We start from the raw sequence: 14,919 nt of genomic DNA on the forward strand, positions 1-14,919 counted from the left end.
CTCTCTCCCTTTCGATCTCAGACATGCTCCCTCCCTATCCAGCTATCGCTGAGCTTTGAAGACCTGGCTGTTCAGGCAGGCCTACAAGATTGGGACAGATTAATTTATGTTCTGAATTAATGAATGGTTTTTTAGCTTAAAATTTGATTATGTTGATCTATATGTATTGTTTTTATTCTGGTTGTTCGTCGCCTAGAGTGTCCCTAACCCGGACAGACAGGTGGCTGAAAAATAACATTTATTATTATTATTTATTATTATTATGCAATCTTCTAAGATTATAGTATGATATGGCCAGGTTTGAATACTGCTTTCTGCTTCTCTACCTTTGTTAATGCCTTTTCCAGCAACAGATGTCCCTAAGAGCTAATCAGAATGAAAGGGGAGTGTGTTAGCTACTGAGAAAAGTCTTCTCAGTGGCTGGCTCACCTCCTTTCACTCCGATTGCCTCCAACCAGCAGAAAAAGACAAAGAAGCACATTAGAAGACCCTTCTCAGTGGCCAACACACTCCCCTTTCATGCTGATTGGCTCATAAGATGCTGGAGACATAGAGATGCTGCTGGGATCTGGCTCCCAAAACAGTAAAGGGTCTAAGACTCCCTGAGACCCTGGACAGCTACACCCCTGCTCCAGACAATCTGATTACTGAACATTCATCCTGATTTGTTTGCACGAAGTTTGCAGGGAGGTTAAGTGACATGGACTATTTATGGAATGCTTACACGGATTTGCTTGGAGGGAGGCTAGACACTGCGTCAAGCAAATATTATCCCACACTTTTCACTGCATCTTCCCACCACCTTCCTTCCTAAGTTTTTTGTTTGGGAAAACATATTTGTTGTTGCACAAGAGCAGCAAATCAACTTAATATGAATATGCCGGTATGTGACTGAACACCACCCGAAAATAGTGAAAGTCTGCAAATCCCCAGAAGTGTTGCAGTCCAGCAACATCAGAGGGGGTCACTTTCCCCATCCCAACTTACACAAAAGGACTGAAGCCACAGAGCTGTCTGGTTACTTCAAATCAGCATGTGAGTGTCAGCTTTCCTTTCACCTCTGCAGCTCTTGGTCATACACACAGTTCTCCTTCCACTTGCCAGCATGTGAAGTTCTGCTTGACACTGGGCCTTCTGCTCCCAGACTATTTCCCTTTGCCTTTCACCCATTCCTCTTGCCTACACCCAGTGCTGAGCCAGGACATTTTGCTGCCTCGAGCAAAACTCCAAATGCAACCCCCCAACAATGCCCCAAACTTTAAAAACTCTCACTGCACTATTCAGAAATCAGTTCCTCCTGCCTTCCTCTATTTCCTTAAATTTCACTGCCCAATACTGCCTCCTTCACCTTGGGCTGGCCCTGACTTCTCTCAAGGGTAGCATTTTAAACACACCTGCTTCCTACGATGACCCACAGCCTTCTGAGACCCTATTAGCCTTTTTTCATTAAGCTAATGCTGCTTCTACCACTCTTTTTCGTTCTAAGGCCGGTGGGGCATCTGCATGGAGTCCAACAACACCTGGAGGGCCAACTCCCATCAACCCCAGCTAGTGTGGCCAATCGCCAGGGATGATGGGAGTTGAAGACTCACAACATCTGGAGGACTGCAGGTTCCCCATTCCTGCCTTAGGGCCTAAGTCAGCCTTTCCCAACCGGTGTGCCTCCAGATGTTGTTGGACCACAACTCCCATCAGCCTCAGCCATTGGCAATGCTGGCTGAAGCTGATGGGAGTTGTGGTCCAACAACATCTGGAGGCACACCGGTTGGGAAAGGCTGGCCTAAATTCTGTCTTGGGGAAATGCTCTATAAATATTTGGGATTCTTATCCACCATGGGTGAGATGAGAAGCAATTATCAGGTAGCTCAAACTACTTTCCATTTTCCTTATAAGCCTTGCTATGTTCAAGACCGGTTCAGACAACGGATCATCATAATCATAGGACTATGTCCTTTGGCAGGTCAAATGGCTATCTGTTCCCCTCTCACCCTTGCCTAGATAGATGAAGGAAAGGGATGACATTTGCTAAGGGATTACCATCACCAGACAGATTCTCCTTTCCCTGGGAAGGAAATGGCTACGTTGCAGCTGAAAAAGGTATCACACATGCAGTGAAAATAGTGACACATGCAGGGTAGACAAGAGAGAGCAGCTTTGTATAGAATTAGGGAGCAGAGGAATAGCCGGGAAACTAAGGCACAGCCACAAGGATGGGGAGAGAAGAGTATAGCCAATGGGAGACTGAACCAAGGAGCCATCCAGATCACCATTCCTTTGGCTGGCACCAGTGGATCAGAAACAGTGGGGACTTGGACCCATTGGGACTGGTGGGGTGGAAGGCAGGGCACCCAACAGTAAGTGGGACCAGAAGCAATGACAGGCAGAGCCAACCAATTCTAGTTTTGCTCCCCTCCTCCTCCTCCCTCCCTCCTAGGGTTTACAAGGGGCAACACAGAGACTGAGGAGGATGAAGCAGGTGGTCAGTGCCACCCCCCTGGACTGGATGTAAAAAAGAAGGCAGGCAGGTAGGGCCTGGGTGAGGGGAGGCTGAGGTTGGTGGGGCAGTGCCCCATTTGCCCTAACAGACTAGCCTCCACTTGAAGAAATGACGCATAACATAATGCACATATTCACTCTCTTTGGACCATGGAAATAGTTTCCATCTGAGTTTTTGGCTCTCTGGATTCCTTTTTCCCTGTTCACAGTCACAATTTTTTTTTACATCAGGCAAGGGAGTCTGCCTTTGTTTTGTCCATCTCACTGTAGTGAAACATTTTGATCATTCCAGGCTGGGAGTGGCTGCAGCAGCCAAGCTTCTCCTGGCTGGCTTAGATGTGCATTTCCCACTAGGTCCCAAGGATTGGGTTTTTTAGCTATGTCTGTAGTAATCTGAGCCTCTTTGGGGTTTGGACTGCTGCTCCATTGGTTGGAAATAAAGGTAAAGGTGTCCCCGCACTTGTAGTGTGAATCGTTTCCAACTCTTAGGGTGTCGTCTTGCGACGTTTACTAGGCAGACCATATATATGGGGTGGGATTGCCAGTTCCTTCCCCGGCCTTTCTTTACCCCCCAGCGTATGCCTGGTACTCATTTTACCGACCACGGATGGATGGAAGGCTGAGTGGACCTCGACTCCTTTTACCGGAGATTCGACTTCCTCCTTCCGTTGGAATCGAACTCCGGCCGTGAGCAGAGCTTTCGGCTGCGTTACCGCCGCTGACCTCTCTGTGCCGCGGAGGATCTTCCATTGGTTGGAAGCTGTCGCAAAATCAAGTAGTTTCCATTTGGGGTTGATTTTGAGCCTCATGTGCTTTGCACAGAAAATAAAATGCTAGCAGAATTGGGCAAGGTGGCTTTGCAGTCTGCCCCACTTTAACCCCTCCGCTCCCAGAAAGCAGATTTCTGTCCCCTTGCTGAACTGGAAAGGGGTCCTTAATCCCCTCTCCTCAAAGGAGCTGTGTCTGAAGGGTGGGAGAGACCACCTTCCCCTTCCTTCCCCTTCTCAGCCTTATTCTGAGATCATAGCCCCTTCCCCCTCCTCAGGATTTATATCTTGGCTCTTTTTCTCTCTGGATTTTTTTGAGACAGAAACAATAAAATTTCATTTACGAGGCCATTAGCGGTGGCTGGCGGGTGAAATCACCAACTGGGGCTGGGGGAAGGAAGGGTGGCTGTGACAGGCCCTGGGTGGGATTGATGCTTCCCCCCTCCCCGCTTTTCTGCTCCTGATAAAACGTTATGTGGCGCTGCCAGCCACTAATGGACACCAGAGAATGGTGACGGCATGAATCACACATCGTGGCAGTTCAGGAAATGTTGTACCTATACAGCAAACCACCCCCACCTCCTACTACGGGGATGGGGTAGAAAACATACTGTGCAATGTTCTTTGGAACAGCAATGCAGGTTATAGGAATTTAAGCATCTAACAGCTACCCCTTTCCTTGACCTCCTCAGTCCCATTCTTTGGTTCACCCACCCATCCCCGGCCCTGTGCAGTCAGCCAGCTTTTCCACATCATTCATCAGGTCCTGGCCCTAAAAGGTAGTGCTGCCTGCATGTATATTATGGAGTGGGAGTAAATAACCTTCCTGCAGTATGTTACTAAATGTGAACAGGCCAAAGCTTGCTGAGGTTCATAGAATCATAGAGTAGGAAGGGGCCCATAAGGCCATCGAGTCCAACCCCTTGCTCAATGCAGGAATCCAGCTTAAAGCATAACTGACAGATGGCTGTCCAGCTGCCTGTTAATGCCTCCAGTATTGCTCACCACCTCCCTAGGTAAATGGTTCCATTACCGCTCGAACAGTTGGACTGTTTTTCCCGATGTTCAGGCAAAACGAAGAACAGCTGGGGAAGTTAATGCAGCCAATCCTGAAAAGAGTTGGTTGCCCTAACCTGGTCTCTGCTAGCCTTGGAACCATTTGTTTGCTCAGAATGTGACACAGTACCTTTGGAGCATTTGTTGCATTCCATTTCCCTAAATAGAGTGAAGTTGTTGCTTCTTTCAAGAAAGGGGCTAAGGGCAAAGTACTCCTGAGAAACGTTCCTTGTGAAAGTGAATATTTCTTCATTTGGGCATGCCTTAGGAACAGGCACAAGGAACCTGTGGCCCTCTATATGTTCTTACACTACAACTCCCATCATCCCTGACCATTGGCCATGCTGGCTGGGGTTGATGGAGTCCAACAACTCTGTTTGGGCTGCAGGTTTCCAACCTGAGCCTTAAAATCTGGTAGCAGACTAAAACACAGCCTTCCAATTAAGGGGAGGGGAAGGAGGTTCTCCCCCTACAAAACAGTGTATATGAACTCACATTCATATTACACACCTCTACAAAACACTAAATACAGACATTACTAGATCATGGTGCCTTAGTGCATTAGGGATGGAAAGAACTGTCAATTTCAGTTCTCTTGGTTTCTCATATTTCAAATCTTAAATTCAGTTCTCCACATTTCTGCAGCAATTTGCTTTAAAAAAAAAATCCTCATGAAAATTCTCCAGCATTTTAGTGCAAATTCTCTTGATAAACACATTTTTATAGTCAGTTTTGACAAATGCATGCATTTTTGCAAGCTATTTCTTGTCATAATTAATTTTTGCATGTTATTTTCACTCATATATTCATTTTTATACACACTTTCCACTTTATGCATTTTTGTAAACATTGGTCAGTGAATTGTATTGCAAAATTCAGATAAGTGTGAATTTCAAAGGATGGCTGTGTCTTGGTTCACATATCGTTTTGGAAAGTGCAGATGTGGTTGATTCGGCTTGAAATGCAAACTGAATCCAAATTCTCACTTATTCCTAATGCGTACACACACAATGACAACTTGTGCACCCTTTCCAAAAGCAAATATAGGCCTAGCAGAATTTATTTTGGCATTTCACCCTTGCCCAATCCAGATAGCAGACCAAGTAGCCTGTAAAATTCTGACTGGATAGTAGCCCTCATTGCTCTTTCTCAACCTTTACAGGAGCTCTGCTCTCTTTTCCTGTCAGAACATAGCCTAGCAAGCCTGTGGCTATCAATTTGGTTCATTTTCAGCATTATAGTGCCACCTTTCTTGAACTCTGTTCCTAGAGAGGCCTGCTTATACCCAATCCTGTTGGGTTTTAAAAGAGAGGTAAAACTTTCTAAAGGGAGTGTTGTTTTTTTAAATCTTCTGGCTGGCACATCTTTTAACCCAAATGAGCTTTATTTATTTATTTAAGGTTTTAATATGTGCACTACTGATGTTTATCGTTGTTTAGTAAAACACCTTAAGCTAAGACTTGCCTCAAGAAAAGTAGTATATAAATATTGTAATAGAACTTTTATACACACACACAGTTTCTGCATTGCGATTGTAAAGCTTATGTGAACACATGTTCAGTTTTAAAATGACAACCTCTCATTTTCAATTCTAAGAACCATATTTACATAAAAAGCAGTCACAAGACTTAAGTACACTTTTAGTGAGAAAATGTCTGAAGACACTTCACTCCCAAATCAGTGTATCCTTATTAATTTGCAATATTTCCTCCAAACGACGGTAATAGTAGAAACTGTTAGCATTTGCCAGTTGGTGCTTGGAATTTTCAGACATGTAAATAGGGGAGGGCAGAGGAAAAGGATTGGCCTACTGGCTAGTGACATCACAACAGCTCTTTATTCTGCCTTTCAGGAGCCTTTTATTTAGTCATGTTTGTAATGGGATGGTGGAATTTTGGGGACTCCCTAACAAAAGGGAACAGTCAGATTCTCTAAACCTATTAGCTTCAGCTCCTTCTCAGCTTTATGACAGTATCTCACCCACCTTTAACAGTGAACTAGCTCTGGAGGAATAGGCTGCTTGAAGGTATCTGAAATATTGTTGTCAAAAGCGGGTTTGCTTCTCCTGTCCTTCTGCAGAGAATAACTTAACTTCAAAATGCTGTTAGGCAAAAAGAGATCAACTTTCCCAAGACGTTCCATTTGCTTCATACTATAAGTGAGGAGAGAGAATTTAATATGGCTTTTCCCACGCAACCCACCCTCCAGTTCAGTCCTCCAGCTGCTACCCTACACTGTCTAGGAGAGCACTTTCCTTCATCTATATCAGCTTCTATTCCCTGGGTTTTTAAAACTATAAATAAGCAGGAAGAAGACACAGTAACTGGGTCAAGCATTGTATTTTATAGAGGGCAGACCCCTGATCCCAAGCCTCTTGCAAGTATTAAATTTTTTAAGAAAAAAATAAAGGGGGTTGGAGAATAAGAGGAGAGGCCCTCTTGTGGATTAGGTCTGCTGGCTAGGAAACAGAAAGTGGAGACTAGGAATAAATGAACAGTTCTCCCAAAGAAGGAATGTAGAAAGTGGAGTATCCCAAGAATGGATGTTGGGTCCTGCGCTTTTTAATTTGTTCATAAATGATCAAGAGTTAAGGGTGAGCAGTGAGGTGGACAAGTTTGCTGATGATACCAAATTGTTTATAAAAGATTTATAAAAGAAGAAGGGACTGCAAAGAGCCCCAAAAGAACCTCTCCAAACTGAATGAATGGGTGAAAAAATGGCAAATGCAATTCAATGTAAACAAGTGTAAACTTATGCATATAGGAGCAAAAAAATCTTCATTTCACATATATGCTCATGGGGTCTGCAGGAATGAGAACTTGGGGTCATAGTGGATAGCTCAATAAAGATGTTGAACCAGTGTGCGGCGGCTGTAAAAAAGGCAAATTTCATGCTAGGGATCATTAAGAAAAGGTATTGAAAATAAAACTGCCAGTATCATAATGCTATAATACACATTTATGGTGCAGCCACATTTGGAATATTGTGTACAGTTCTGGTCACCTCACCTAAAAAAGGGTATTGTAGAGCTGGAAAAGTTTCAGAAAAGGACAACCAAAATGATCAAGGGGATGGAACGCAGCATTTGGGGCTTTTTAGTTTAGAGAAAAGGTGAGTGACACGATAGAAGTGTATACAATTATTCATGGCATAGAGAAACTGGATAGAGGAAAGTTTTTATCCCGCTCTCATAACACTAGAAAGCATGGACATCCAATGAAGCTGAATGTTGGAAGATTTAGGGCAGACAAAATAAAGGATTTCTTCACACAGTGCATAGTTAAACTATGTAATTCTTTCCCACAGAGGTAGTGATGACCACCAACTTGAATGGCTTTAAAAGAGGATTAGACAAATTTATGGAGCGTTATCAATACCTTGGCACAGTCATTAACCAAAAGGGAGACAATAGTCAAGAAATCAGAAGAAGGCTAGGACTGGGGAAGGCAGCTGTGAGAAAACTAGAAAAGGTCCTCAAATGCAAAAATGTATCACTGAACACCAAAGTCAGGATCATTCAGACCATGGTATTCCCGATCTCTATGTATGGATGTGAAAGTTGGACAGTGAAAAAAGCGGGTAAGAGAAAAATCAACTCATTTGAAATGTGGTGCTGGAGGAGAGCTTTGCACATACCATTAACTGTGAAAAAGACTAATAATTGGATGTTAGAACAAATTAAACCAGAACTGTCACTAGAAGCTGAAATGATGAAACTGAGGTTATCATACTTTGGACACATCATGAGAAGACATGATTCACTAGGAAAGACAATAACAGTGGGAAAAACGGAAGGCAGTAGATAAAGAGGAAGGCCAAACAAGAGATGGATTGATTCCATAAAGGAAGCCACAGACCTGAACTTATAAGATCTGAACAGGGTGGTTCACGACAGATGCTGTTGGAGGTCACTGATTCATAGGGTTGCCATAAGTCGTAATCGACTTGAAGGCACATAACAATTTCTTTTTTAAAAAGGTAACGGTTATTGTCAGTGTACCATAAAGCAGGGAGAGAAGAACTATATTGTGTGTGTGTATTGTGTGTTGGGGGGATATCAGCAGGGATGGGTGAATTTGACAATTTTGGTTTCTTGTCTTTCTAGTCTTAAATTCAGTTTTCCTCATTTCCATATCAGTTTGTGATTATATTTCTGTAAAGACCTCATGAAAATTTATCAGCATTTTAGTGTGAATTTCTAACATGCCCATTTTTGTATGCAATTTTACATAGTACAGTGCATTTGTGTATATTATTTTCACTAATATATGCATGTTTATGCAGAATTTACCCCCAAATATACATGTTTGTAGACATTACTTGGCTGGAGAATTGACATGGCAAAATTCAGAGAAGTGTGAATTTCAAAAGATGGCTGTTTCAGTTGTCATATTGTTTTGAAAAGTGCAAATTAGGCAAATTTGCCTGTAAATGCAAACTGAACCTAATTGCCCTCCCATCCCTGGGTACCATGTAGTGGGCTTTGCTGTGAGAATTGGGTAAGTCTCTCCTTTTGAAATGTTTGAGGGCATGGCATTAACAGCTCCTTGTATTCACCATACAACATAGGTTAATTTCTAGTGAGAAGCATGACTTGCCCCTTAATCTAAAATGTAGGTTGGCTGGCTGTAGTTTCTCAGCAGAGAAGAGCACTTTGCACATGTGTCAGGGCACACTGTCAAAGGCCAAATGGTGGCACTGGGAACAAGGTTCCAGAGCTCAACCCTGGCCTCCATCTAAGGTGTAGCTTTGCTCTCCCACAAGGCAGAAGGTTTAACTGTCTGGGTAGAAATCAACTTCAAAGGGTTGGTATTTAAACAGGTCCCATGGGATTAAAGGCAGATTTGCTGCTTCCCATAATAAGGGATAATCTTGAGATGGGGAAGAAGTTGCAAAGAGATTGAAGGAGGGGAGGGCTGTCACTGACGGGCTGGAATTTAAATTTAAATTCTTCTTGCTCTGAAGATTATACATCATGGATGATTTTTGAGTCCAGAGTGGGAGGGCAGGAGACAAAGAGACCTCAAACAAGGCAGCAAGAAAAGAACTGAGGAGAGGCCAAGATGGATGTGAGGGGGGTGGGCATGGATAACAGTTGGAGAGAGGGACTGCAATGGGAAGGGCAAATGTGCCACTCAATAATAGCAGGATTCAGCTGCTGCCTGTCAGAGGAGCAAATTTAATGGGACTGGGCATTTCATTTCCCTGAGTGGCCCTTTGTGGGCTGCGGTGTCAAGGCAGATGGATCCAGTTTGAATTAGCTAGGGATGGCAATGAGTATGTAGCGTTTACAGCTCCCCCCTTTGTTTTCTAAAGCCCCAGGGTAAGAAGCACCAGACACTCCCTTCTTGGCAGTCTTTGTACATTTGGGGGGGGGGGTACGGAAGAGATCCCCATTACGGTCCCTCGCCCTACAGCTCTGGGACTACTAGACAATAAAATCAGCACTGCTGCCACCCTTGCTCATCTTACATTCCTGCTAAGCAACTAGTTGGACTGCAGGGGCACAATGAGAAGGGAATGTAGATCCCAACCCCTATTAGTTACAGATACTGCTTGTCCATGGGCATATTTTGGCCCTGGGACCAGCAAAATGTACAGGAGCAGTGGAGGAGAGATGGAACCTTGGAGAGATCTGGATTTATTGGAAGGGTCCTTGTGTTAAGACTTGGAACTTTGCTAGGGCGGCGGTCTGAGTGTGCTGGCAGGGAAGTATAGCAGATGGATCTGTTCCTTCAATCCTTATTAGATATTGCACCAAGCTCAAATCAACTGTTACTTACCTGAATACCCATTAGAGATCACAGGGCAACACTCCCAATGTCACACATACCATACCCTCCACCAGTTAACAGATTTTTTTTAAAAAGACACCAATTACTGCTCTTGTGAAGCATCACTGTGCTTATTTTGCATACATTTAAGCTCTAATTGAATTGTTCCAGACTATACTTTTTGCATTTCGTTGCCATTTAATTCCAGCTTCTGCTCTCTCTTTCCCTTTCCACCTATGTGCATATACATACCAGTCAACCGAGGATTACCCTTCATGCATTTGGAGAAATGGACTGTAGTCCATGAAAGCTTAGGCAATAATAAATGTGTTAAATCTTTAAGGTGCCACATGAGACTCTTTGTTGTACTTCTGCATAAGATCTGAACAACTTTCGCCCAGTCTCAAATTTGCCATTCTTAGGCAAGGCGGTTGAGCGGGTGGTGGCAAAGCAGTTGCAAGCGCATTTGGAGGAAGCGGATTATCTGGATCCATTTCAATCGGGCTTCAGGCCTGGACATGGGACTGAAACAGCCTTGGTCGCCTTGGTAGATGATATGAGGAGGGCGTGGGATAGGGGCGAATGCACCTTCCTTGTCCTCCTTGATCTCTCAGCGGCTTTCGATACCATTGACCACGTTATCCTCCTGGACCGCCTGAAGAGGTTAGGCATGTGGGGCACTGTATTGCAGTGGTTCCATTCCTTCCTCTCTGGTGGGTACCAAAGAGTGGCATTGGAGGATGAGGTCTCGGATCCTTGGCCTCTCACTTGTGGGGTGCCACAGGGTTCCATCCTCTCCCTGATGCTGTTCAACATCTATATAAAGCCGCTGGGGGCAATCATCAGGAGATTTGGGCTGCAATGTCATCAGTATGCGGATGACACGCAGCTCTATCTCTCATTTAAATCTTCACCGAGGTTGGCTGTAGAAACCCTGTCCAAGTGCCTGGAGTCGGTGAGTGGCTGGATGGGAAGGAATAAGCTGAATCTGAACCCTGACAAAACCGAGGTACTGTTTGTGGGAGACAAGGGAAGGCTGGGGGATGTGGACCTGGTGCTCAATGGGGTACGATTGCCCCTGAAAGACCAGGTCTGCAGCCTGGGGGTCATTCTTGACTCCCAGCTGTCCATGGAGGCTCAACTCTCGGCTGTGAGCCGGGCGGTGCTGTATCAACTCCATCTGATACGGAGGCTGCGCCCCTACCTTCCCAACCATCTGCTCCCACTGGTGGTACATGCCCTGGTCACCTCTCGCCTAGACTACTGTAATGCGCTCTACGTGGGGTTACCCTTGAAAATGGTCCGGAAGCTGCAACTGGTACAGAATGCGGCGGCTCGTCTGATTAAAGGCAGCCGCCGGCAAGATCACATCACTCCAGTGCTGAAGGAGTTGCACTGGCTACCGGTTGTTTACCGGGCCCAATTCATGGTGTTGGTTTTGACCTTTAAAACCCTACACGGTTTTAGCCCAGTCTATCTGAAGGAGTCCCTCCAGCATCGTCAGGGATGCCGCTCAACAAGATCAGCCTCAGAAGACCTCTCGATCCCACCAGTTAAAACAGCTAGACTGGTGAGGACTAGAGAGAGGGCTTTTTCAATAGTGGCCCCTACCCTGTGGAACTCTCTCCCAAATGATCTCCGCCATGCCCCTTCTATGATGAGCTTCCGCCGGGCCTTGAAGACCTGGCTCTTCAGGCAGGCTTTTGGGGTGGGTTAGGTTTTTACTGTTATGGTTTTAAATTTTAACGTTTTAATGTATTGTTTTTTTTTTTTATCTTGTATGTCGCCCAGAGTGGCTGGACAACCAGCCAGATGGGCGACTAATAAATTTAATAAATAATAATAATGTAACATTTCTATTCTTACACCGAGGATCACTGGCTGAAATGCCCCATCCATCTTAAGCACACCGCTGAAAGCGGTTCTCCACCTGTTATGGCCAAGGAAAGATGAGTGTGTTTACTTTGCAATAGCTTGTATGTCCTGAATTAAAAACAAAGAGCATCTTTGGTTAAAAAATATTAAAATGTATATCCCATATCAGGATAACAGTTCAAAATGAACCTTAGTAGATGCACAATGTGAAGTGGCAAGCCTGTGCTCACAAATACCATGTGCACACATCACTGTAAGCCAGGATCCTTGGCTTATTGTGGTTCATCAGGAATGGACATGGCACTGATACATGCTGCCCAGTTGCTTCCACTTTGCTCTTTCCCTGGCATAAGCAGGAGAAAAAGACCAGGATTCCATTGTTAAGCCTGGCTTCTTGTTACATCTGAACATGTCTGCTGCTCCCTATTAAGTCACAATCACTAGCCAGCCTTAAACCATGGTTTGTTGGGATTATGGATCCTGGCATGACAGGAAGCAATAAACCACAATCCCAGGTTTGAACGTAACAGGAAGCCAAACTTAATTGCAGCTTCCCTGGTTTATTTCACCCACTCCCAAAAGTGGGAGTGGTTGAGGACTGTGCGTGATAAACCACGTTAAACCAGTAACCCTCTCCTATTGTGCTGTGGGAACATGACAACTACATGCACATTTTCACAAGCATGTGTCTTTATATGCACATGTACTAGAGCTGACTTTGCCCCTCCCCACTCAGACAGTGAACATCTAGAGTCTTGGGGGACGAGGGAAAGATCTGGAGAATGGCAAGTTTCATGTACATGTGTGTAAGGCAAAAATGAGAAGACCAAGATAAAACAAGGACCAGTGATTTATCAAGAAAAACTACTTTAAAAAATTGGGACAATCCAAATTGGTACCACTGGACCATAGGAGTTAAAGGTCAGCTCCAGACTATTTTGAGGGAGGGATTCCATCGCATACTAGGAATGCAATTAAAATGAATATAAGTGCTCTATCATAGTAAGAAAAACAAAATTTTGCAGCTAGAAAAGTGACAGGGAAATTCACTAAAAAGTGTGGGATAATGACTAATTGATGGGAAGATGTATAACCTTCCCACAAACAAATCAGAATACATGTTCAATAAAAGAACAGACATTGTATAGCCTCTGCATAAGCTTTGTGCAGGGAAAAATTTACACATTTTTACACCTTCCCTTCCAGTACACGTATAAGAGGGGGCATGCCCTATATCAGTCCACTCCAACCTGGCGCCCTTGAGAAGTTTTGGGATCCAGCTTCTCCCATAAGCCCCTGGATTGGGGAAGGCTGCCCTATATCATAGTCACACACAGGTATTTTTTATCTACATGTCTTCTCTATCCATTTCCCTAGTTTTGGCTGACAGTTAAAAAACAAACAAACCTTGATGCTTAGGAAGCACAAAATAAATTCCCCTCCTCCCTGCAGCTACCCAGCACCCTGGAGCTCCTGCTAATGAGGCCCCTGATGTGCCCATGACTTATTCATAAAGCTGCCACCAAAACTTTCCTTTTATCTTACTGCTGCCTCCCCTCCCAGGCGTTGCTGGTATGTTTCACTCCCACATCAAAAAACACGCACATGCACATAAACACACAAACTAGCCTCTCCCCATCATCAGATAGGCTCAAGTGCCTAGGGCAGCCTTTTTCAACCAGTGTGCCTCCAGATGTTGTTGGACCATAACTCCCATCAGCCTCAGCCAGCATTGCCAATGGTCAGGAAAGATGGGAGTTGTGGTCCAACAACATCTGGAGGAACACTGGTTGGGAAAGGCTGGCCTAGGGAGCACTCAATGCATTCTTCAGTACAGCCCCTGGGTCCATTACTAAACACCAGAGTTAAGAAAAAAATTCTTAAGGCCAAAGCAAATACTCCAAAATGCCGCCGCCCCTCCTTTAGGACACCAATTGCTCCCAACTCCAAGGGACCAAACCGACTTCTAAATGAGCACCTTAAAACAATGCACACTCAAGTCAAGATCTTTCAGTGCAGGTCAGTTACCCCTTTGAAATGCATTTTAACCCACTTCTAGGCACACACTTCAGATGCTTAAAGAAGAGTAGAAGCACTGGATTCACCTCCTCCCAGCCACTCACTTTCTATGTGTGCAAGTTGGGATAAAGTTGAGATTTTAGTCTGCATAATTGCGAACATGGAAGCAGAGGGTGGGGGCTACTCCAGAATAAGTTTGTTATGCAGGTGAGGCTGTCAACTGACAAGCGGGGAGGATGTGGGGGTTGACACAGCATTTTCTTTGCCTTTTTTGTTAGAAAAAATGAAGTGCAAAGATGTTTCTTTGCCCCTTCAGACATTTCTTTTTTGGGGGTGGCGGTTTCAAGCTGCACACCTTAGGTGAGTAGACAGCTTGACTGCTGGGTTCTGCCTCAGAATCCACAAAATTTCTAGACAACTCTATGTATAAGCAGCAGCATCTTTTTGTCCATGGATACAGTATGTGGTATGAGTGTGAGGGCACTTCAACCACCTGTTTATAAAAACAAGCACATAGCTTTGCTCTGCACTTTTCTCACAGAAGTGACAACTTTACAGTTGTCCTGAATCTTCAGCACTGGGATGCATGATGAAATCCTGGATCTTGGACTAAAGCAGGAATAGAGAACCTGCAGCCCTCCAGATGTTGCTGGACAACTATCCCATCACTCCTGGCTGAGGCTGATGGGAGTTGGAGTCCAACAACATCTGGAGGGCCACAGGTCCCCCACCCCTGGAGATAAAGTGGGGCCTTTATGTCTGAGTACATTTATATTTAGGTGGGTCTCCAGGCTAAGGCTAATGGTAGCAGTTATTTTTGTCAAAGCATGCTCTGTTGCCTTGTGCAGTTAAATACTCTCTGTCTCTTATAACAGACAAATTGAGGTAAGAATGCTCCTTGGTTTAGGTACCCAAATCCTGCTTCTGGCCAA

This window comes from Rhineura floridana, chromosome 3, assembly GCF_030035675.1.
Source record: "Rhineura floridana isolate rRhiFlo1 chromosome 3, rRhiFlo1.hap2, whole genome shotgun sequence".
NCBI classification, from domain to species: Eukaryota; Metazoa; Chordata; class Lepidosauria; order Squamata; family Rhineuridae; genus Rhineura; species Rhineura floridana.